The sequence below is a fragment of the Amblyomma mixtum genome, chromosome 1 (assembly GCF_055824585.1).
Source record: "Amblyomma mixtum isolate Tamu chromosome 1, ASM5582458v1, whole genome shotgun sequence".
NCBI lineage: Eukaryota > Metazoa > Arthropoda > Arachnida > Ixodida > Ixodidae > Amblyomma > Amblyomma mixtum.
In genome coordinates this window covers 151667109-151690978 of record NC_143012.1, presented here as the reverse complement: position 1 = coordinate 151690978, position 23870 = coordinate 151667109, and the positions used below count along the sequence as shown (strand labels likewise).

Genomic DNA, 23870 nt, shown 5'->3' with positions numbered 1-23870 from the left:
AAGTTTCGAAGTCATTGCGGCAAAGGCTTTTTCTTGACTGGGTCCAAAGGAAGAATTTATGTCATCCTTATAAGGTCGCTCCGTACCTGGTTAACCATTTGTTCTGAAAGGGAAATAAAATACATCTTTTTATTTAGAAGCATCTAACTTTCAGGCGTTCAGGTGAATTTAAGTAACGAATATACATCCTTTCTCTGCTCACATCTGTGTCAAATAAGGGCGGACTTAAAAAACGATAAAATATAAGCGGCTTAATATTAATGCTGGCTTGTATATAAGGTCTTACATGGACCGTGAAGAAAAGGTGGCTGGTCTAAAGGAGTCATTCTTTAGCTTTTCCTTGAATTCCTACGCATTCCCAGGCAATGAAGGAAGAAAACGTGACCGTGAAAATAGGTCAGTGATATCAAAAACGCGCCATCTATTTGGCTACCGGTGCCATGCATTGAGGATGTTCTTTACAGATGATGTAAAGAAGCCTGCAACGATGCTGCAGCAGAAGAAATCTCTGAGGTCCGACGCTGCTTGCGCTGGCAGTGAAATTAGAACTTAAAAGGTGCAAAATGCCCTCAGTCAACTCTTTTCATATGTATACTATGTTCTCGAATTTAATTAGAGTATTGAAGCTTTTCGCATTTTTTTTGTATAGTACCCTAAACACTGCGAGAAAAACCTGAGATGGTACCCACCTGATGTGACATTAAGAACTCCACATTTCGGTAGAAGATATTGCCATTTGCGCGTCTGTATTTAGATTTGAAGCATTTGAATGGGTACCACTTGTTCTGATATCCAGACATATATTTTATATAAAGGTCATCTGTATTTTTCAACCACTGCAAAGAAAGTGCCATTCATTTTTTTTTCAGAAACCAAACACTGCTTTGACAATACAAAGCACAAATTAATTTTCAAACGGAGCCCCTATTGCACTTCTCTGTTAATATATAAGGTGCTACGAGTTCTCCATTACCGACATTCTTTCCCCTCTTTCTTTAATCAGAGCCTGGTTTCACCCAGTAACATGTGACGTGGAAATAGCACACTGACTGTAAATATATCAATACGTTTCATTGATATCCGCTGAGGAATGTTCAAACACCGCAGTATTAGGCAAAACTCGCTTCCTGACATATTTATTTAAAAACAATGCCAAGTGTACGGTCTGGAAATTGGAGACTGCCTACTGTAAGGTCTTTAAATAAGCAAAAGAAAATCCCCCACCCATTCTGGAAAAGCAAACATAATATTCCAAAAAGGTTGGCAGCTGTATTGATGGCTTATGGAGAGTTTTTCAAATTTTATCGCTTCATTATGGTTTAGGACTTAGCATATGTGTGATGGTTTACTTTTTAAGACGCCAAGGGTTCAGCTAAAATTGGGCTAGTTATATAATTTACGTAAACAGCTCCCTCGCGCAATAAATCTTTTTTTTTACAGAGCTGGACTGTAGGTGGCAGTAGTGACGTAAGATTGGAAGTTGAGAACATGTATCCCACGATTTTATTGACTGGGTTTGCAGTGTTAACGAGATAATAATTTGCATAGTACCAAACTCCGGCGCTCTGATATAGACCACACCGTGCAGCTCCTTTCAAAAATGAACTCCTATAAGGCCTCATGAAGCAAGCAATCCTGAAGAAGTAACGCCTTCAAGGAAATTTTTCAAAACTTACTACTGTAATAACTGATGAAATTGAAGTAAGGTGAAGTGCATGAGACACTCCTGATAAAACAAAAATACAGCTGTTCTTGCACAATCCATTAGCATGTTCCCAGAACAAGACGAATAATATTCGCCAGCATTTGACCACAAAACGGACTGTTTGCGCAAAGCACATTTAGAATTTTCAAGACTAGCAACCAATCAGATCAGATTTGGACAAATTTTCCCGCTGAGGTAACGAAAGATTACGAAGTAGGAAAGGAAGCCTAAATAATCCGAAGATTACATTAACCCCCAAAAACCTTACTGAATATAGTGAATTTATGCATGCGCATCATAGAAACGTGAGTTTTAACAAATCTGAACATCTGAACAAATATTTTAAATACAGAAAAAGCTCCACAAAATTTTAAGGCATGAACTTAAAAAAAGTGAGATATTCGTCAGAGAACAACTTTAGCAGAAATGCACAGAATGAAATGCTCACGTGTTCAGGGCTCGCCGTGTTCGGATCTTTGATTTATATTTGGTACCGCCATCAGTTTGATTGCAAAAAAAAACGAAAAAATGAATCAACTCTCTCTGCACATCGTTTTCATCGATTTAATCAGATATTAATTCTGTTTGCACGCAGTGTCATATCATGATATTGTTTTCCCACTAAAGGTATCTCCTTTTCACACGTAAAGGCTACAGACAAAAACATTAAGAAATTTGCATACTCCACTGAAAACACCTTGGGGTATTTCAGCGCATTTCTCCGCCTAGGAGGCTATGCGTTGGGCTACTGATCCCAAAGTGACAGGTTTGAATACCGGTCATAGCGTCCGCATTTCGATTGAGGCGAAAATGAAAAAACTACTGCCCCGGTGCGGTGACTTAGTGGTTAAGGCGCTCGGTTGCTGACCCAAAAGACGCGGGTTCGATCCCGGCCGCGGCGGCCTAATTTTGATGAAGGCGAATTTCTAGAGGCCCGTGTACTGTGCGATGTCCGTGCACGTTAAAGAACCCGTGGTGGTCGAAATTTCCAGAGCCTTTCACTACGGCGTCCCTCATCGACTGGTCTCCAATTTATAACGAGATGCCTCTGAAGCTTACAACAAATTCCTGATTATGTTCTGCTGTCTCTATAACGAATGCTTTCCATACAAGAAAGCAAGAAAAAAGAACAAAATAAGTAAGCCATGGATAACACCCGATCATTTGAAGGCGACTAAGGAGAAACAAAACTCTTCCAAGATTTCTTGCGTACGAGAGAAATGACAGCACTAACAGACTTCAAGAAATACCGAAATAAGTTGACCGCAGAGTTAAGAAGAGCAAAGATCGCTTACTATAATAACCTCATATCTGATGCTTCAAGAACCGGTCCTCGGGAAGTGTGGAAGGTGGTCAATGAAATTCTTCAAAGGAAACGTCGGAAGTGCAGCCCCCCTGAAATGTCAATAGATGGCAAATGTATTTCGGGTGTAGCTTTAGCTGAGCATTTCAATGCGCATTTTGTAGACATGATAAAACCAACCTGCGACGAAACAGGGTCAACGCCCACTGACGAACAAAATGCCACTGTATTCTTTGAACCAACGGATGAAATCGAAATTTGTAGCGCATTCGTGAACCAGAGAAACACCAACTGAGTCGATGTCGACGATCTTCAGATAAAGCCTGTCAAGTTCTTAATTCACGTTATTGCGCCTCACTTGACATATATTTTTAACCTCGTCCTCACAACTGGCTGTTTCCCAAGTCACATGAAAAAAGCAAAGGTATCGGTCATCTTTAAAGGCGGCAAAGAAAACGACGCGGCTAACTACAGGCCAGTATCTATATTACCCGTGTTGTCAAAGGGCCTAGAAAAAATAATATTGGTGCGCATAGAAAACTTTTTCTCCAGACATAACATATTACGAGAGTACCAACATGGTTTCCGTCGAGGCAAATCAACCGAAACAGCGCTACTAACAATGAAAGAGCTCATCATCAAAAATATTGAATGCAAGACGCTTACGCTTGGTATTTTTATAGATTACAGCAAGGCCTTTGACTTTCTAAACCACAAAATTCTGTTGAAAAAACTTAGTGCTTACGGTGTCCGCGGTGTATCTTTGGTGTTGTTTAACTCTTACCTGAGTGATCGAATGAAATTTGTTAGTATTGGGGGCCATACCTCATCGTTTAAGAGCATTTCATCTGGTGTGCCACAAAGAGGTCTTTTGGGGCCATTTCTTTTCAATGTATATGTCAATGACATTGTTTAACCATTGTCAGTGCACGTTAAAGAACCCCAGGTGGTCGAAATTTCCGGAGCCCTCCACTACGGCGTCTCTCATAGCCTCAGTCGCTTTGGGACGTTAAACCCCATAAACCAAACCAAACCAATTCAGATGCTTGTTATATTATTTACGCTGACGATACCAGCGTGTTTGTTTCTGGTCATGACATACAAGAGGTGATTGCTAAAGCAGAAACTGAGATGACAAAGATAATCAACTGGTCCAATGCCAATGGTCTTAAGATTAACGCAAAAAAATCGAAAGTCATAATTTTTAAACCGAGTGGCAAACAGGCTATAATGCATCATCTTTTAACACTCGGAACTGCTACTATTGAAGTTGTCAACCAACATAGGATTTTAGGAGTGACATTCTCGTCTGATATGAAATGAACACACCACATCGATTTCTTGCGCAAATCACTATCATCGGCTGAAGGAGCACTTGCCAGATGCCGACATTATCTCCCGGAAAAAATAAAGGTTCACATTTACCACGCATTATTCACGTCACATTTAAACTATTGCTCGCTTGTTTGGGGAACAACAACGATTAGTAACATTAACGCAATTTTCCTTCTACAGAAAAAAACTCTTCCTAATGTATCGTACTACCATCCGACAGAAGAATTGTTTGTGAGGTATAAAATAATAAAAGCAAAACATTATCTAGAATTTCCCTTACTGCACACTTTCTTTTACGCAAATAATGCCCTTCAAACGTTTTTAAAGAACACCGCAAGTTTACGTAAACAAAAAAGCGATGGTCGTACTCGCAGTTGTGACAGATCGTTTGTACCACACCGCCGTACCGATTATCTCTGTCAGTCCCTGCAGTAGTTGCTTCCATTTCTTCTGAACGATTATGAAAAGAAGGATGTATATTTCGAGACCTACAGTAAAAAACAACTGCGACAGTATTTTGTAACCCACTAAACAACCTGTGTACAATAGTCATGCTAACTTTGTATTGTATGTCAATTCCGCTATGTTTTCTGATGTTCAGGAAGAATTGAGGCCGAACGCCGATCACCTGAAATTCTCATTAACAACGATTGTTTTGTTAATAATTGTACTGTATAGTTGTTCGAATGATTGTTTGAAGATGTGTACTCACACTGTAATTTAGTTTGTAACCACTGCTGCCTTGTGTGGGCCCCCAGGCACCTTTCAAGCTCTCGTAGAACAGCTTTTACGCCTGGGGGCCTTCGACCTCGAGTTGAAAATAAAGGAATTGAATTGAATAGCCTGAGTTTGCTAGGGACATTAAGCCCCAATAAACTAAACTAAACTGAAAAACTCCTCCTGTGGTGTGCAATCTTAATGCCCGGTAGATAATCTCAGGTGGTAGAATTTAATCTGTGTCCCTTTATTACTGCGTTCTTCACAGCCAAAGTGTCACTTCGCGATGTTAGCCTCATATACTATATCGTACCTACCATACCGTACCATACCCCTCCATACCATTACCATACCATTCCATAGAATGCCATGCCATTAGTGCCATACCACACCATACATTACCATAACGTTCCATTTCAACGCACATTTATTTCTTCTCACTCTAAGCCCTAAGTGCGATTTCTTTCCTTCGCTGCCACGTCTGCCTTCGGAGCATACGCGAGCGACTGATTTCGAAAGATCGGAATATTGAGCGGTTACTTGAAGCGTAGGGTAAAATTAAGCTCGCATGTTAACTATGCTCTCAATCAGGACATCTCCGTTTACAATTCTAATATGCCACGGTTGCTCAATGACCATAGCCCTGGGTTGCCCAAGACTAGGGCCGTACAGTGAATTCTCAGCTACTGCACCCGTATTTTGGTGGAGATGTTTTGCGAAGTGCATTCAGTCACAATGCGATATTAGTGCGCTTTTACGTAAAAGCCCCAGCTCCTTGAAACCAACCAGGAGCCCTGCATTACAGCGTGGCTCGTAACCCAAGGCTAGCTTCGGCCCGTTAACCGCACGTATCATACCACTGCCCCATACACACAAATGTTTTGTGTACCCGACCCCCTTACAACGTGCGCAGGCAGTTCTGTCGGTCTGACCGATGTCCCGGATTGCATTATTTAGTTTATTTATTTATTGATACCTCAGATACCCCTCTTGGTGTATTACATGAGGGGTGGGTCTTTGCGGCATGTCGATGATTTTTTAAATGAACGCCTTAAATGAGCTGTATCAGTGTGGTGAACTGCGTCGGCATTAATGCGGCAAGCTCAGCCAGAACACGAACACTTAGTGAGATAGGGGCGTGGCTATTTGATGCCAAGCTCTTGCTTGTCGCATGCTCGACAATTGTTTCACGTCAAAGGTTCACAGAGCAACGTTTATGGAGCGCAGATACGCTACATAGCAGCTGCACTGGACATATAACGACATATGCAGAGGTTTCAACTTGAGACAGATTGCAATAGAGAGAGACATCTTAGAGCAAAAATGCACCAATGCAACAGAGAGGCAAACAGAGGCACAAATTATTGACCGGGGAGTGTGAGAGTCGGTGAACCGGATGACGTGGAGGTGGCCGTATCGAAGTCTGGCGTGATATCTCCCGCTCCTTCGCTTAATGTAAGGCTGCGGTGGCGAGGTGGGAGTTTAGCAATATCATATATGCACTCTGATACCCTCCCGCCAGGGCAAGCGCGCTTAATGATCAGAAAAGGCTAAGTTCGAAAATGTTCGAGTCGATTCTGCTCCGACTGGGCGCCAGCCCTACAGAGCGAAGTAGACCGGGCGTCACACAACACGCGCAAAGTTACGCACTCTGCAAATGTAATCGGAGGCGTTTCGTTGAAGGCGAGAATCTAGACACCCGTGTACTCTGCGGCGTTAGTTCGAGGCGAAAATTATCCGGAGCCTTCCACTACGACGCCTCTGACTCTCCCCTTTCTTTGACTCCCTACTTCGTCCCTGCCCTTGATGCAGATGTGCCCAACGAGAATTAAGAAAGTTACAGCACTATTATATTCCTCAAAAGCAATTCTCACTTTCGCCGGAGGGTGCGGACGCGCGTCTGGTTGCGTTCTGAAGGCTTTTTTAAAGTGCGCAAGACGTTTCCCACAACCACAGAATTTGACTGCCTTCACAACGCCCTGATCCTTTGAAGGTTCGCAGAATCATTTCCATTCCAAAGGTCACGGCATGGACCGATTACTCGATGCATATGACAAACGGCGACGATCACAGTCGTACAAACAATATTTCAGCCATGAGGGCCATTTCCTTCCCAACCAGTGCTTTCTCCCTGCGAGCGCACGCGTCGAGACCGGCCGTGATCGGGCTCACACTAGCCGTGACAACGTCATCACCGAATTGACAAATCATGGAATTTTGTGGCAGAGAAGCAGTAAAATGCATTACAACAGCCTAAATGCTGTAGCAATAAAACAATGAAAATGTTTTTTTGGAGAACAGAATGCGCAATAGCCGTCTCAATTTCTGCGGTCACACATTCACACCTAGCGGGAGCGGATGAGAAAGGACTGAAAAGAGCCATGATAAAGGAAACTGGAGCCATGGGGCAAGCCTTCGGAGTCTTAAATGTGCACGGATATCATTCATCTAATCGGACTTCCGTCGTTTGGTGCCAGATGACTCCTTGAAAAATAAGCGGTAATATGATTATTACTGCAAGACATGATGCATGAATCAGTCATGTGATCCAGCGGCCATGTGAATTGCCAGAGCGAACGCCGTTTTATGCGTACGACCGTCTCGAGGCCTCTGTCTATAACAGCTGAGTGTGGCGAAAGGGTGTAGTACATGACATTTTCTAATCGGTGATATTCTTATCTAGCGCAGATTTGAACTTTTGAACTCCTCAGAGCACCTTATAACTTTTACACAGATGCAAAAAATGAAACGCTTATGATGTCTAGAGACTATGGCACAGGTGATTGCATACTCACAGCATTCTCTCTGAGACTTCACGCACTGGTAGTCCCATCGCCGGAAGTACCCAGGCAGGCAGTGGCATTTGCAATATTTGGGCTTACACCGTATAAAGGGCACTCCTTCACAAGTGTCTTCGAACAGCTGCCAGCCAACACACTTTGCCTTTTCTTGATTAGGGTTCCAGCACTCTGGACCGTGACGAAAAACAAGCACTAGCGGACGTCATCGTTATGAACGCGAAGGAAAGGACACACGCAAAGCACTGCAAAGGAATTAATGAAGAAAATTCAATTCATCAGGACAGCAACGGACCAACCAGTGCAAGGCTCATGGGCGCGTTTAAGACGAATGTATTCAAGGGCTTTCCCTCGAAACTTGCACAAAGTTCTTGCTATCTTCTGTATTAAGGCGTAAGCCTTTCTTTTCTTATGAGTGGCGTGGACAGAAGTTGTAGACTCAAGTTTGTGGCCGGATATTGTCCGCACGAACTGTTAATCATAATTTGCATAGTAAATATAATAAAATATAAACGTTTATAAGCGGCATTTGATAAGCAACTTGTATGTACAAAATGAAAATCAAAAATGAAGGAAATAAACATATTGTAGCGGATGAAATGGGTTTTATACAGGTGAAGGCTGGACGAAACACAGCTGGCCGCAAACGGCTCAGAGCCCAGATCAGTCTGCGCGCGCCTCCCTCTTCTTCCTCCAAGTCCTCAGTCAGCCACTACGCGGCGTAACAATATAATAACCAAAATAAACAACGTAAAATAAAAATATGTTACAATAAAAATACAAAAGTTAAAGAAAAGCAAAAATCAAAAAAGCAAAAATGAGTGCAAACTAAAAAGTAATAAAAAGACAAAGTAAAGACAGAATCAAAAATAGAGAGTGAAAAAGAGGACAGGGAATGTTTGTCGCATTACCTCTCCTAAGCAGACTGAAGTGCAACCAGTAACTTTTTGCTCTCACATGGGTGCAAATATAGTTCGCCCGTGTTTCTGATGAGACGGCACTCGCATCTGTTTGACAGCTCTCTTTGGTTTCCGCTCGCGAGCCCATAACGCGAGATGAAATGGTAGGAGCCCATTCCGATGGAGTTAAGTGATAAAGTGTGCAGTCTCTGTAATCGATGATTACCGATTGGATAAACCACAGTGACGACAGCTCTAGGAAATATTTAACCCATTCATAAAGTGCGATTCAGCATCTTTTCGACACTTGCCTTTTAAACTAGAAATGACCTGTCGGCCTCCATCTTGCAATTTTTTAATCTGCAAAAAATCTCCCTCGTCTGTCAGAGCCACCACAGATGTGGATGATCTTGGTTATGATTTGTTACGAACGGGGTCCATTACATCACAATTTCACAATACATTCGAAGGAAACGAGGTCGCTCATTTCCACGAGAGTTAGTGTTCAACATATTGAGAAGGGGATATCAAACTGTAGCGAACCACGACGGCCGCGCCTGATACCGCCTAGGCCGATCGCCGCCGGAGCGCCGACGACGACGAAGCATCGCTGAAAGACGAAGTGCCGCCGCGCTGCACGAGATCGCTTGGGTTGGTCTGGCCGTCTTCTGCGCTGCCCGCCGTTCTGCTCGCCGTTTTGTGTCGCCCGCTGTGAACACTACGCCTTGTACCATTTGTGCAGAAACCCCCTTTCACTTGGTGGAGGTGCGGAGTCCGTATACGACCCGTCCCCACGTCGCCGTTCACTTTCACCAATGCGCCGTCGCCCTACATCTGCTGACGAGGGAAACTAAATTCCGCAGTTCCCGAGGCAAGAACTAAGTGCTCTTCAAACAGCTCAAGGCATCAATTTTCTCCCGCGAACATTCTATTGGTTTCAGTCGATGGATTTTCTGTGTACGCACTTGTCGATACGGGTGCTGCTGTGTCGGTGATTCATGAGAAGCTGTGCCGTCGGTTACGAAAGGTGACGACATCATTTTCTGGTTTGTCGCTTCGGACTGCTACCGAAGAGAGGATCGCACCTTTGGCCGCATGCAAAGCGCAGGTCTTCATTGCCGACATTTTGTACAGTGTTGAGTTCGTGGTCCTGCCGTCTTGTTCGCACGACGTGATCCTCGGGTGGGACTTCGTGTTAAAAATTAACGCGTGATAGATTGCGCCCGCGCTGAAGTCGAATTTTCTGCATTGTGTGACGAACCGGCCGATGACCACCATTCGCTGTGTCCGCAGAAGATCACCGTAACTGCAGACGTCGACATCGCTCCGGAGGCTTCAGCGCTTGTATCCCTCTCGTGTCCTGCCACACCCGCCGTCACCGTTTTATTTACGCCGTCGTCTTCCTTCGTCCATCGCAAAAACCTGCCGCTGCCGTCTGCTGTTCTAGATGTTCACGGAGGTCTCGCGACGATGATTATCTACAATCCGTCTCCCTGCCCGCTTACCCTGCTACGTGGCGAGTCTCCTGGTTCAGTTCAACCTGCTCACCTTCTCTCTAACCTGGATGCCCCTGTGACCTCCCGCAGTTCCTCCATCATTGTTCTTCATCCTGATTCAGCACCTGATCCGTTGCCCGACGCCTTCTTACAAGCCGCCATCGATGACGCTCTTCTTTCTGCCCACTGGACGCAGCTCTTAGTTCTTCTACACACGTTTCGCTCCTCATTAGACGTCGCCCACACTCCTCTAGGCCGGACTTCCACCGTCGCTCATCGCATTGAGACCTGCTCTCATCCGCCTTTTCGCCAGCGGCCATATCGTGTGTCGGCGGCAGAGCGCCGCGTGATTAGCGAACAAGTTGAGGACATGCTGCACCGTGGTGTCATCCGTCCGTCTCACAGCCCTTGGTATTCGCCGGTGGTACTTGTGAAGAAGAAAGATGGTTCAATCCGATTTTGTGTCGATTACCGCCGCCTCAACAAAATTACCCACAAGGACAATTACCCTCTTCCCCGCATCGACGACGCTCTTGACAGTCTCCAAGGCGCTGAGTACTTTTCGTCTCTTGACCTACGTTCCTGCTACTGGCAGGTACCGATGGCAGCACCTGACAGAGAAAAGACAGCATTTGTTACACCCGACGACCTCTACGAGTTCAACGTGATGCCGTTCGGTCTGTGCAGCGCTCCCGCCACATTCGAAAGGATGATGGATAACATCTTGCGGAAGTTCAAATGGCAGACCTGCCTCTGATACCTGCACGACATTGTTGTCTTTTCCGCCGATTTCACCACACACCTTGCACGCTGAAAGCAGGTTTGGACTTGCCTGACTTACGCCGGACTGCAGCTGAATCTCAAGAAGTGCCACTTCGTAGCTCGGCAGTTGACCATCTTGAGGCAAATCGTCTCCAAAGAAGGCATTCTCCCTGACCTGGCCAAGCTCCGTGCTGTGGCACAATTTCCTAAGCCGGTTTCGCTCAAGCAACTTCGAAGCTTCATAGGATTGTGCTCTTATTTCTGGCGCTTCGTAAGCAATTTTGCGTCCATCATTGCGCCGCTGACGAAGCTACTTGGCGGGCCCAATGACATACCTGGCTGGTCGGTCGAGTGCGACGAAGCGTTCACTACCCTGCGCCATCTTTTGACTTCGCCGCCGATACTCAGACACTATGACCCCACAGCACCTACCGAGGTCCATACGGATGCGAGTGGCGTTGGCCTCGGAGCTGTCCTGGCCCAGCGAAAAGATGGTTTTGAAGAATACGTAGTTGCGTATGCGAGTCGCGTGCTTACCAAAGCTGAATCCAACTGTTCCGTTACGGAGAAGGAATGCTTAGCTATTATATGGGCGCTAACGAAATTCCGACCCTATCTATACGGCCGCCGGTTTGACGTCGTCACGATCCACCATGCGCTCTGCTGGTTATCGTCGCTTAAAGATCCGGTCGCCTCGCTCGCTGGGCTCTTCGCCTTTTAAAGTTTGACATCCGCGCCGTCTAAAGTTCCGGCCGTGAGCACATGGACGCCGATGCTTTGTCTCGGTCTCCCCTTCCCAGCGACGCTGCCTGTTCTTCGGCGACCGATCCCGTACTTTCGTCTCTTACCATCGCTGATATTCTTGCGGAGCAGCGGAAAGACCCGTGGCTTGCGTCCCTCATAGACTCCGTGTCTTCATCACAAAACGTTGCGCCTTCTAGAACTTTACAGCGTCAAGCTCCGCACTTTGCCCTCCGGGACGGCCTTCTATACCGCCGCAACTACATGCCTGATGGTCGGCGGTGGCTTCTCGCGATTCCCCGCCATTTAAGATCCCAAATTTGCGCATCTTACCGCGCTGACCCTCAGTGTGCGCACGCTGGTGTGCTGAAAAGATTCAAACGAATTTCTCAGCGTTACTATTGGCGCGGCATGTACGCCTATGTTCGAAACTACGTCCGATCTTGCATCGCCTGTCAGCGGCGAAAGACTTCCACTCTTCGTGTAACCGGCCCCTTGCAACCACTCCCATGCCCAGCACGTCCTTTCGATCGCGTTGGCGTCGACCTTTACGGCCCTCTTCCCTATACGGTCTCTGGGAACCGATGGATTATCGTCGGCGTCGACCACCTCACCCGGTATGCCGAGAGAGCCGCCCTTTCTGCTGCTACTAGCCGCGAAGTTGCTATGTTCCTGCTGCACCGTTTTGTCCTTCGCCACGGCGCGCCGCACGAGCTGCTCAGTGACAGAGGCCGCGCCTTCCTTTAACACGTCGTTGAAGCTCTGCTTACCGAATGTCGCATCGTAAATCAGACCACCACGGCCTACCAACCTCAAACTAACGGGCTCACCGAGCGCTTCAACCGTACTCTCGGAGACATGCTCACGATGTACGTCGCAGCAGATCAGACCAACTGGGATGCCGTCCTTCCTTTCGTGACATACGCGTGCAACACCGCCACGCAATCAACCACCGGCTTTTCCCCCTTCTTCCTTCTGTATGGGCGTGAGCCGTCGTCCACGATGGACACCATATTACCTTATACTCCTGACGCCTGCGAGTGGACGCCTCTCTCCGAAGTCGCAAAGCATGCAGAAGACTGCCGCCAGTTGGCGCGCTCTTTTACTTCTGAATCCCAAGGCCGCCAAAAGCATCGCCACGATAACGTTAACAGGCAACACGTTTTTCCGGTTGGATCCCTAGTTTGGCTTTGGGTTCCCGGCACACCACCAGGATTGTCATCAAAATTTCGCACGGAATACCAGGGGTCTTATCGCGTCGTCCAGCAAACGTCGCCTGTCAATTACACCGTGGAGGCGCTCAACCCCTCTTCGGACCAGCGCCATTGCGGCCGAGAAACCGTCCACGTGAGCCGCCTGAAGACTTACACGACCCGCTCCTCTTGCCCTCGCCATAAGTCGCCAGGATGGCTAATCTTCGTTCCCAGGGCAATTGTAGCGAACAACGACGGCCGCACCTGATACCGCCTAGGCCGATCGCTGCCGGAGCGCCGACGACGACTAAGCGTCGCTGAAAGACGAAGTGCCGCCGCGCTGCACGAGATCGCTTGGGTTGGACTGGCCGTCTCCTGCGCTGCCCGCCGTTCTGCTCGCCGTTTTGTGTCACCCTCTGTGAACACTACGCCTTGTACTATTTGTGCAGAAACCCCCTTTCAAATTAAATGCCAAGCGATATATAAAGTATCAGGCTTTTGGGAAAGCCATCAATCCGAGAGATAGTAGTGCCATCTGTTTATCATATGCTGTTTGCCCATTCAGGGTGTCTCGGCACGCCCGACAAGACAGCATATTTTCATGCACCGATTCTTACCTGAATTTCCGACATATTTTCGTCCGCACTGTAGTACTCACCTGATAACATGCACACATACGCGGAAGTGTTCAAACGCGCAAATATTTGCTATAAAGTTAAAGCACAAAGTTGGTTAAGGCTTAAGTACCTGCTGAATTAAAACTTATGTAGGTCTCCCAATAACGCTTTTCGCTTGAGCAGCTGATCTCTTTGTGGTCTGTAGAGCTGACTCGCCCGAGAAAAAAAAAGTGGATAGGCATCTGTGGAAGGTTTAATGGAAGACTGACCTTCACAGAAAAGTTTAGGTGCGCCAACCAAGGATCCCAAGGTTGTGACAAGAGTGACCTGGAGCACGTTCATTTTTCTGGTTTCTTGACTGCCCTGCAGTATAAAAAGATTCGTCAAAGATCGCGCGTTCGCTAGAAGTGCTGAAGGATGTCATTTTAGGTAGAAATTGAGTGCTAACTGAGTTTATTACTAATTTCAAATTCGAATTCAGATTGTTTTTTTAAAAAAACCACGGAGGGGGCTGTAACAAAAAGTGGAGCAAGTTGACCCGATCGTTCAAAGCCCCTTTTCATGTGATACTGTGAAGACAGAATTCTACTCTAACAATGTGTACGTTTACATTTTATAGAACGAAAAGAAAACATAGCTTATACGGAAAGAACGAAGTAAAATAGGTCTCATAATGGCGTTTTTCGGATAGGAAATTGTAGGTACAATATGCAAGTAAAATATATTGTACAACAGACCAGATCAGGGAAAAACAAATAGTAGTGTTTGATAGTGATGATAAATTCCGTGACCTGTTCCTTGCGCACCGAGAAGTACCTGAAGCTCGGATATGTTAGCGCTTTTAATATTGCCACACAGACGAGTAGAGTGACTCTACTGCTGCAACTCTGCCGGCGCCACCTTGTGACTGAACCTTATAGCTTCGAGCTTTTCAGAGCGTCTTTTTCGTCTCGAAAGAGCGCGGTTGTTCGGCGATCCTAGTCCCAGTAAACGGTAGGGTTCTGCTCATTCTTGCTACATTTGCCATTTGGTGGAGGTCCCGGGTTCCATCTCATGTACGCTCACAAGGACGATATTCTTGACGCCCGTTCACAAACACAGCCGACGCCTGCGAGGCCTGCAATTCGAGTTTGAGCCATTAGCAACGCCGATGCGGGCCATGACGTACACCAAGGGCAGCCAGAAAGGTCAGTACTCCAGCACTGCCCGCCGTTCGTCCTTCTCGCGCCTTGGTCGCCGCCATCTTTCCACGGCTACAGGTTCGAGGATGTAGAACATCGGTTGGCCAGTTGTGACCATGTTGCCGCGTTCAAGCACTGGAACGACGAGGGGATGCTGTTGAGCGTTTTTTTCGCGCTGCAAGATTCGGCAAAGACGTGGTTTGAGACCCATCAGGCGTCCTTCTCCAACTAGGCAGCTTTCCGCCGTGAGTTCCTCGCCACATTCAGCTCGAGCGAGCGAAAGTAGAACTCTGAAATTGCCCTTCGCTCCAGGTCGCACACAGTCCAATGGTGGTGGTGGTGAAAATATTTTAATGAATTTGTTAGGAGGTTGTAGCGGCGGTTGGAGCTCTCAGTCCGCAAACCCAATGGCATCGTGTGCTGTGAGTTCTTTTTGGCTCATTTCGTCTGAGCTGATGAGAGCTGCCTCCAACCCCTCCTACGTTGGCTGGTTATTGATAGTGACTGCCTGATTTCGTTGGCAGGCCCATACAATATGGTAGAGGTCCGCCTTCTTCCCACGGAATTTGCACTGTGAGTCACATGACTCCGGGTCTATTGCGTGTGGTCAACGCAGATGGTTGCAAGTCTTGGTCTGTAGCTTTCGGAGGTGTAGTTCTTACACTTTTCCTAGTGTCTTAGCCGGCGTAGGATAGACCCGATGAGATAATCTCAAGTGCTGAAATATGTCGTTGTATGTTAATAGTGGGGTAGGAGATTCTACGGAATCCGTTCTGGGTTCCCTGGAGAGAAATATTGGGCTCAGACATGTGCGCTCTCATTCCCTGGGATGCCCTCGTGACCTGGTAGCCATAATAAGTGTTTCTGTGTGGGTTAGTAGGCACGAGTGTAACTATCTTGCAGTATTTTAGCTGCTAGCGGTGCGATCCTGCGCCTGAGGTAATTGGGATACGCTCTCTGTGAATCTGTAAGAATGTATTCCGATCTAGTGTGTGCTGCAGCTAAAGCAATCGCCACTTCTTCCGCATCCATTATGTCCTGGCTAGCCAGTCCTTGTCCGTCCATTGTTTTATTTTAGTGGGCTACCCCGACGCCCGTCATTCAATGCTCGGTACCCGCAGCATCGACATAGAACACGCCTTCGCGCCCGCCGTAGTGCCTTTTCATAGCTTCGGCTCGCGCTTCTCATCTTGACTGGTGAAAATCGGGGTGCATATTCCTGGGTAGTGGAGCTGCCTTGAATTGCCCTATCCATGAGGCTGGAATGTCGTTTTTGGCGTCTAGCTGTCGGGACAATTGATGGTCAAATCAGTGAGTACTTGTCGGCCAGTCCGTGTACTGGAGAGCCACACCACATGCGCCGTGAGGTGTGCCTCTATCAGCTCGTCTATCGTGTAATGCACTCCCAGTCGTAAGAGCCGGTCCGTCGATGTCGCAGGAGGGAGGCCCAGGGCCTTCTTGGAGGCTGTTATGATTATGACGTCTAGGTTCTTGATGTCACGATTCTTGAGGCGGAGGTAGGGTGCTGCGTAGACAACGCGGCTTACGACGAAAGCCTGCACCAGTAGAAGGGTATCTTCTTCTCGCATCCCGTTTTTCCCCGTCGTTATCCTGGCGATCATCCTGTCGACTTGCTCTCTCGAGCCGGAGTTTCTGGAGGGTGAAGAGGTTGCTGCTGTTTTCATTCATGTACAGACCCAGTATCTTGAATGTCTGAACTTTCTTGGAGAGTGAGTTGTCAACGCAGATGTTGATGGTGTCCTGATTATTGCGTTGACGGAAGACTATGAGTTCAGATTTTTTGGCAGAGCAGGTGAGTCCACACGCCCGTGCATGATTTCGAACTGTTGTTGGCGCTGTTTGTAGTTCTTCAATCATTCCCGTACTTCCCGTGGTTATCCAGATGGTTACAACATCAGCGTACAGGGCGTGGCGTATGCCCTGTGCCTCATTGAAAAGGGGTGAGAGATATAGGAGTGCAATGTTGAAGAGAAGTGGGGATAGTACTGCCCCTTGCGGAGTGCCTCTCGTGCCCATCTTCACTTGCGTTGTTTGTTTTTTGCTTGTGCTGATGTTGACGGTTCTGTCGGTAAGGAAATCGCAGCTGTATCAGTAAACTCGCTGGCCACAGTTCGTGCTGTGTAGGTTGTTGAGGATCACGGAGTGCTAGACGTTGTCAAACGCTTCCTTAAGGTCGAGGGTTAAAAGCGCTCGGTTACTGTTTCTACGTGCGGGATCAGTGACTTCGCGTTTGAATTGTAGAAGCACACCATGGGTAGACAAGTGGGCCCTGAATCCAAACATCGTGTGTGTCAGTAGCTCATGGTCTTCAAGTTAACGGGAGAGACGCGCGTGGACTGCCTTTTCCATGAGTTTCGCTACGCACGACGTGAGTGAGATATGAGGCGCAGGTTTTCTATGCTGATTTTCTTGCCGTGTTTCGGGATAAAGTGGACATTGCCTGTTTGCCATGCTTGTGGAATGGTGCCGGTGCGCCAGCATTCGTTTATGTAATCCGCGAGTTGCTGCAGAGCATCCGTGCCGAGGTTGGCGAAAGGTCCGTCCGTAATTTTGTCTAGTCCCGGGGCTATCTTCATTATCTGGGTCTTCTTTTGCCCTCCGGTACTTCTTATTGCAGGGTTGTGGGGGTCTCGCGATGCAGATATCGCAACACGTGAGTTCATCCCCGAGTTCGTGATCCGTGCCTTGAAAGCTGTGTAGGGCTCGATGCAAATTTCTGTGTTGTTCACTCTTCGCTTTCGGAGGGTCAATTAGGCATTGCAAAACGTTCCACGTAGCCTTGGTTTCTAGGCGGCCTTTGAGAGATTCGCACTTTGTTAGCAAGTTGGTGCGAGAGAGGTTCCATGCGTATTGGTCCGCTTGAATAGTAAGCTTGACTATTCGATTTATGAGTTTCCGGTTCTGTCTGTTTTTTCCACTGTTTTATCAGACTACTTCTGGCTTCCGGAATCTGTAGGAAATGGTGGTCAACGGCTGAGTGGTCCTCTGTGGTAGCGAGTGATTTTTTGTAAGCTTTTCTTTAAGGTTGAGAACGGAGGCCGCCCAATCTTCGTAGCTGGTTATTTGTTCCGATGTATCTAGTTTGGTGTATTTCATGAATGTCTCCCAGGCTGTAATTCCGGCTTGCCCTTATGGTTTGCTGTGCTTGTTGATTTCGAAGATGGTCTGCAGGACGTAGTGATCGCTGCCTAGGGTCTCTCCCGTCTTGATCTACTCATAGTTACGGGCATTGCGGGCAAGCGTGAGGTCGGGGGAAGTATCCCGCGTCATGCTGGTGCCGACTCGCGTCGGGTGCTGCGGGTCCGTGAGTAGGGTCAGGGCCATAACAGCGATGGCGGATGCTAGTTTTATGCCTTTCGCGTCTTCCCTCGGGTATCCTCATAGGGGGCTAGAAGCATTAAAGTCACGAACTGCAGCGAACGAACCTTTTTGGGCTCCTCTCAGTGCTTTAAGAAAGATCAGATCGAAGGCTACGCGGTGCTGTTTGGGGCGACTATATCTATTGAGTATATAGGTGCCCTTACTGTTTCTGTACTGTGGCAGTACCTTTATGAAGGTATATTATATATCGTTGCCTAGGTTAAGGTCTACACTGGTTGCCGTGCATGATTTACAGACCAAGATGCATGTCGAGGGATTTTTTTGATGTGTTGAGTATCCTCTGGTCTTAGCCTCCATATTCACTTCTTGCAGGGCTATTATTTGCGGCGTTTGGCCATGAGAGTCTATGTATTGTTGTAATGTTTCGCTCTTCCGTTTTAGTCCCCTGCAGTTCCACCATTGGATGGTAAGTTTATGTATAGGTTGTGGCGCCATGCTGAGGATTAGAAACGTGGGTCTCTTCATTTATGGTGCGCCCTCAGGTTGTTGATCGTTCAGAGCTTAGTAGGCGGCTAGTTCCCATTTTACTCTGTAGCTATGTGTGCTTGTTTTGAAATTTATCTTATAATTCCTGAAGTTTGCGGTCAATTCTAATCTCCTGCGCTTGCATCCTGATTACAACTGGTTAGAAGTTTTCCATCATGGGTTTAATAACTGATTCCAATATGTTTTTGACTGTCGTCTTGATCGTAATTTGTAATTTATGTAATGTAATGAGGTCTAATTCATTATTTGTAATAAGGTCTTGAATTGTGTTTTCCAAGCGAGGGATGCGTTCCTGGGTTTGGGGGCATTCTGCATATTGCGGCTTTGGTGCCTGCGGTGGTGGTGCTTGCGGATTTGGTGCCTTGTGTGGTGCGTCTGGCGGAGTTGCCTCTCGGGGGTACTAGTGTCTAATTGGTGTGGAAACGGAGGTGGTAGATCTGCGTTATCTTCTTCCATCGGACATACCTGTTGCGTCGATGCAGGTAATGTGTTGTTTGGATTGACTGCGATGCCTACTTGCTATTTCAATGCGCTATTTTCTGATTTTAGTCGTTTGTAAACCAACGCTTCGGGGGAGGAGGCAGATACCTCTGCCCAGCTCACCTTGCTGCCGCTGCGCTGCTTGCTTCTTGTCATGGGGTCCTGTTGTCTTCTCGGCTGGACGGCTGCCGTTGTGGTACGACGGGACACCTTATCGGTAGTCCCGGTTCCTTTGCTTGAAGAGCGTGAGCCGGCTAGTGCTGAATGGTTGCTGGAGGACTGGGCCTGGTGGGTCAGTCGGTCCCCGCTGCTCGATGAGCCTCTGTTGCTCGACCGGTTGCGAAGCCTCGACCTGGACTAGTGGTTGACTTGTCCTGTCTTGGGCTTGGTTGGTTGTGATGTTCGATACTTCCACTTGCACTCATTCGACCCCATGGGATGGGGACCTTCGCAGACCATGCATTTGTGTTGGCAGTCGTGGGATTCTGGAACATCTTGCTGGCCGCACTGCGGACATCTTGACTTCGAAAGGCAAGGGCAAACATTCGCCCGGTGTCCAAGTTTCCCGCAGAGTGCGCAGGCTGGCGTCGTTTTCTTGTATAAGCGCACGGGAACCGCTTCACCATAGTAGAAGACGTGAAACGGGGCTGTCTTCCTTCAAACGTGATGGCTGCCGCGTTGGAGGAACCTAATTTCCTAACGCTCACCACTGGTGCGTCCGGGGAGCGAAGCGCTTTCCTAATGTCTTCGTCGGAAACCCTCGGGTCCACTTGTATTACTTCTTTGCACGTGTCGTCGGAGGGCCGGAGGTAAGAGTACACTGCGTGTGCCTTGTCCCCGAGCTGAATGTCTTGAATTGCCAGGATATTTCTGATTATTTGGGCGTCTCGCACCTCGAAGACGATGATGTTCTGTTCCCATATGGGCCAAACGCTAAGATCGGTTGAGCCATGGTCCACGCCAGCTGCCATGTGCAAGGCGTTTCAGACCGCGTTGCCTCCCCTGAATTTGCTGAGATCCAGCGTTCCTTTAGGCTTGATTATGATCACAGCATCTTGCTTGTCCAGATGCGGCTGCGGAGGAGGCTTTCAACGCTTGACTTGCGGGCGGGGCGTTTGCTGCAGCGGCATATCCCATGCCGCGGTGACGCGGCCATCTGGCGTTTGACCTTTCTGCCGTGTCGGGTGGTTGTCACGGGCTGATGCACGTTTCCACTCAGCAATCTTGCGATGGATAATCACCTCTGTAACCTTATCGAAAACTGGAGTTCTCGCCTGTGGCATGGTGACGATCTCCAACCCCTATGGGTCGTATCCCATCACGGTCGTCATGGTTTGCGGCAGAGTTTGCCCGTGGAGCCGCGGCGGGCAGCTGAGTCGTGGCCTAACTGTTAGGCTTAGGAACTGAGCTTGATCCGCTTAGACTTCAAATTCTCGTAGGATTTGAGAAAACGGTCCCACCTGAACAAGGGTTGGTGGCCATCTCTTTGTATTGGAAGTGTAGCCAGAAGGTGTTGCTGCGCTTCCGCAAATGCTTCGGGAAAGAATCAAATTCGGCGGAGCCGACGTGAGACACGTCCGCTCTTCCCAACTGCTGAGGCGCCCTCCAGCAATCCAATGGGAGCGTGACAATGTTTATAGAGGACATGGCACGCCTCTTCAATCGGGCCGACCCTTCCATGCCTGAGGCAACGAAGGTGTGGCAGTTCATGCATGGCGTTAAAGAGCAGCTTTTTGCTGGCCTGAATCCCAAACCTCCAAGACCCGTCACCGCCTTCGCCATGGAAGCCACAAGCATGGAACGCTCACTACAGGGACGGAGTTCACAGTACTGCCGTCCGACAAATCTAGCGGCCACTGACTACGGCGTGTCCGTGCCAGCACCCGGAGACAAGGCGCTGCCTGAGCATGTGCGGAGCATTGTCAACGAAGATCTGCGAACCCTCCGCTTGGATGCTCCGTCGGTAAGGGTTGCGTCTGCAGGAGACGCCCCCGCCAGCACCGCTACCGGAGCCTTACGTCATGTCTTCTGCCTAAGCCGACCTGCCCCCGCTCCGCAAGCGTTCTGCCCTGTTGCCGGACCACCCGACCATTACCTGCGACCTGCTATAAGCAAGGCGCACGTGTGGCGCATGAACAACAACCGGCCGCTGTGTTACCTGTGGGGCGAGGCGGCCATATTTTTCGGAATTTCCCGTACCGGAGGATTGGTTTGCGAGGATTCCCATCTGACTCCCCTTGACCTCGCTATGGTGAAAGACCGCAGGACATTGAGGAGTACCTAACAGCTCACGTGGGGCCCCCTACTTCGCATCGACGCTAATCCCAATCACCATTTCCGAGGCGCTTTTCTTCGCCCAATCGGCCCTCATCCTCTAGTCAATTCAGAGGCATGTCCCCTCCCCAGGAAAACCGAATGCGGAGTCCTCCAGGGGTAGGCCCACCTCTACTGCAGAGGGTCTGTCTATCTGCCCGCAAAAAGTTCTTTTTTGATTCTTCATCACTCTACACTATGAGTATTTCTGAATAACTGAAATACACTGAAGTATACTGAAAGACAATTCGGCCAGAAACCACCTCTGTGCGAAATTTGAGCGCGAGCAAGCCGCTGTCGACAGCCCAAGGAATTCTCCGTCCGCTTTCTCTGAGCGCGCGGCAATCTGTATTGTACAAGAACTCACATTGCACAGGAAGGCTCCGATGCATGTTTTGCTGCCATGTCCGCACTGTAGTACGGCTTATGTTTACAAGACAGGCACATACATGTCAACAAGCAGGATAAGAACTTCAACGCTAACAAATATGCTGGTGCCACGGCTAAACGCGATAACACACTACGGCTGCCTACTGTTTTCAACACACGCCAACCTTCTGTCACATCCATTTCAGCTCCAAGCAAGAAGTGAAACAAACGCACAGGTTTCTTCTCCTCTTTTCAAAACTTCTGACGCTTTCTTATTTGCGCATCCTCGAAAAACCAAAGGGCACACCTTCATGCTTGAGGCACGGAGTGCCCTTTGTATGACATTGCGAGCCACCGCTGAAATGCCAGCTTTTTTGCAGTCGCTGTCTGCATGGTCAGACAAAAAAGGCGTCCCTTGAGGGCACCCACGTTGGACTCCTTAGTGAGTTTAGCTTGTCACCTTTCAGAAAAGAGTTGAGCGGTGTACTTCACCCGCCAATGCTATTTTCACTCCCCTGCAAGAAGGAGGTGCTCGGCATTCCCTCGGATCTTAGGATTTCCTACACCTCCGCACATCGGGTAGGGTTCTCTACAAAGTGAACTCCAGAGCATTTTTTGTTTCATGAACATAGTGTTTATAACAGTAGAATAATTTCAAACGTAGATGAAGCATTTGCAATCTCCAGGAAGTTAGCCGTACAAAATTGTCTTCAAAATAAGGCACGTGATGAGAAAAGAGATTCATAAATTTAAACAACAAAACCATGAAAACTGTCTCTAGGAAGCAGTATCAGTCCGTTTGAAAACAGGGAGCACATAGGCTACAGAAGCACTAGAATGCAGGCCAGGCTTAACACATCAGGAAGGAGAAGTGCCACTTTTGCCTCTGGTCAATCTAGACACACAATCTCCTGCTCGGAGCAATCATTCCTCTGAAAACTGCGTCGTGGGCTTGACTGTATCAGTTACTTTTAAGCCGGATTATGTTTCCTGTAATCCAGATTTTGATGTTCACGAGCACCACCTTCGTGTACAGCGTCCTTTTCTACGTCCGGCTTTCGCAGGCTGAGAAGTCCGCCAAGCTTTTCAGTAGTGATAGTCACGTGGGGTGGACATTTTTTTCCTCACGGGAATACCTTTCTCTCTAGGACCATGCAGGCTGTGTAATCAGAATGCAACGGTAATAATGGCGATTTATACCATCTGACAAGCTCTTGGCTAGTGGAAGTTGATGAAAGAACGCTGCATTTGTGAGCTCATTAAAGCGGGGCCAGCGGCGCTGCTTAGTCCAGGAATACGTAAATAGCTATCACAGGGCTAAATAAATCAGCTCTGCTAAAAAACACACTTCGCTACTATCGCTAAAACAGAAAATGGAAAAATTCTGTCCAGCATATTCTAAACGTCACAAAAACACTCAAGAGAGAATTGTAGGCATCGCCTAAAGAGATACATTATTTTATATGCACAAGTGCTATACAGCAATCGAAGTGAAAAAAAATTCTCTGCACTGGTTTACCTTTCGAGGTAGAAAACCGGCCAGAACGACGTCTACTGCCACGAACAAGGGTTTTTGGCGCGGCTGCTTTAAGTACAGATTGTGCTCCGGCGGACCTTATGTATAGGCTGTACTAAGCCACCAAACTATGTTTACAGAGCGTGAAACAAGATATCATTGCAGCTAAAGGAGTGTCCTTTTAACAGGAGCTGGAGCAAAGCCCGACAGCCTCACCTTTCAGATAGGTCAACAGTTGTTCTGCAAACCAAAAGTTCATTGTTTGTTTCTTGCTGCCATTCTTAAAGCACACATCAGCCTACAGAGTACAGAATTGAACCGCTGACTGACACAAGGCCCCCCGCATTGAGGATCGTCTGCGCAGCTGCAAAGGGCACGCTGTATGCTGACGACATAACCATCTGGGCCATACATGAATCGGTTGGAGACATTGAAGCCAACCTGCAAAAGCGGCGGAGATCGTGGACGCCTACGCCCGCCGCTGAGGCCTTCAATGCTCTCCGTCCAAGTCCGAATTTGTGCACATTCGCCCGTCGCCTATGTGCACAACCAAAATT

At 47.9% G+C, this 23870-nt stretch overlaps 1 long non-coding RNA gene across 1 annotated transcript; it reads right to left on the bottom strand.

Moving 5' to 3' along the window:
- Positions 1-709: 709 nt before the first annotated feature.
- Positions 710-23442, bottom strand: LOC149367991 (uncharacterized). The gene is made up of 5 exons (XR_016288279.1): positions 23317-23442; positions 13836-13929; positions 7856-8029; positions 2154-2179; positions 710-836 (listed from the first exon to the last, which is right to left on the bottom strand). It is a non-coding gene; the product is annotated as an uncharacterized LOC149367991 (long non-coding RNA).
- Between the last annotated feature and the right edge of the window lie 428 nt (positions 23443-23870).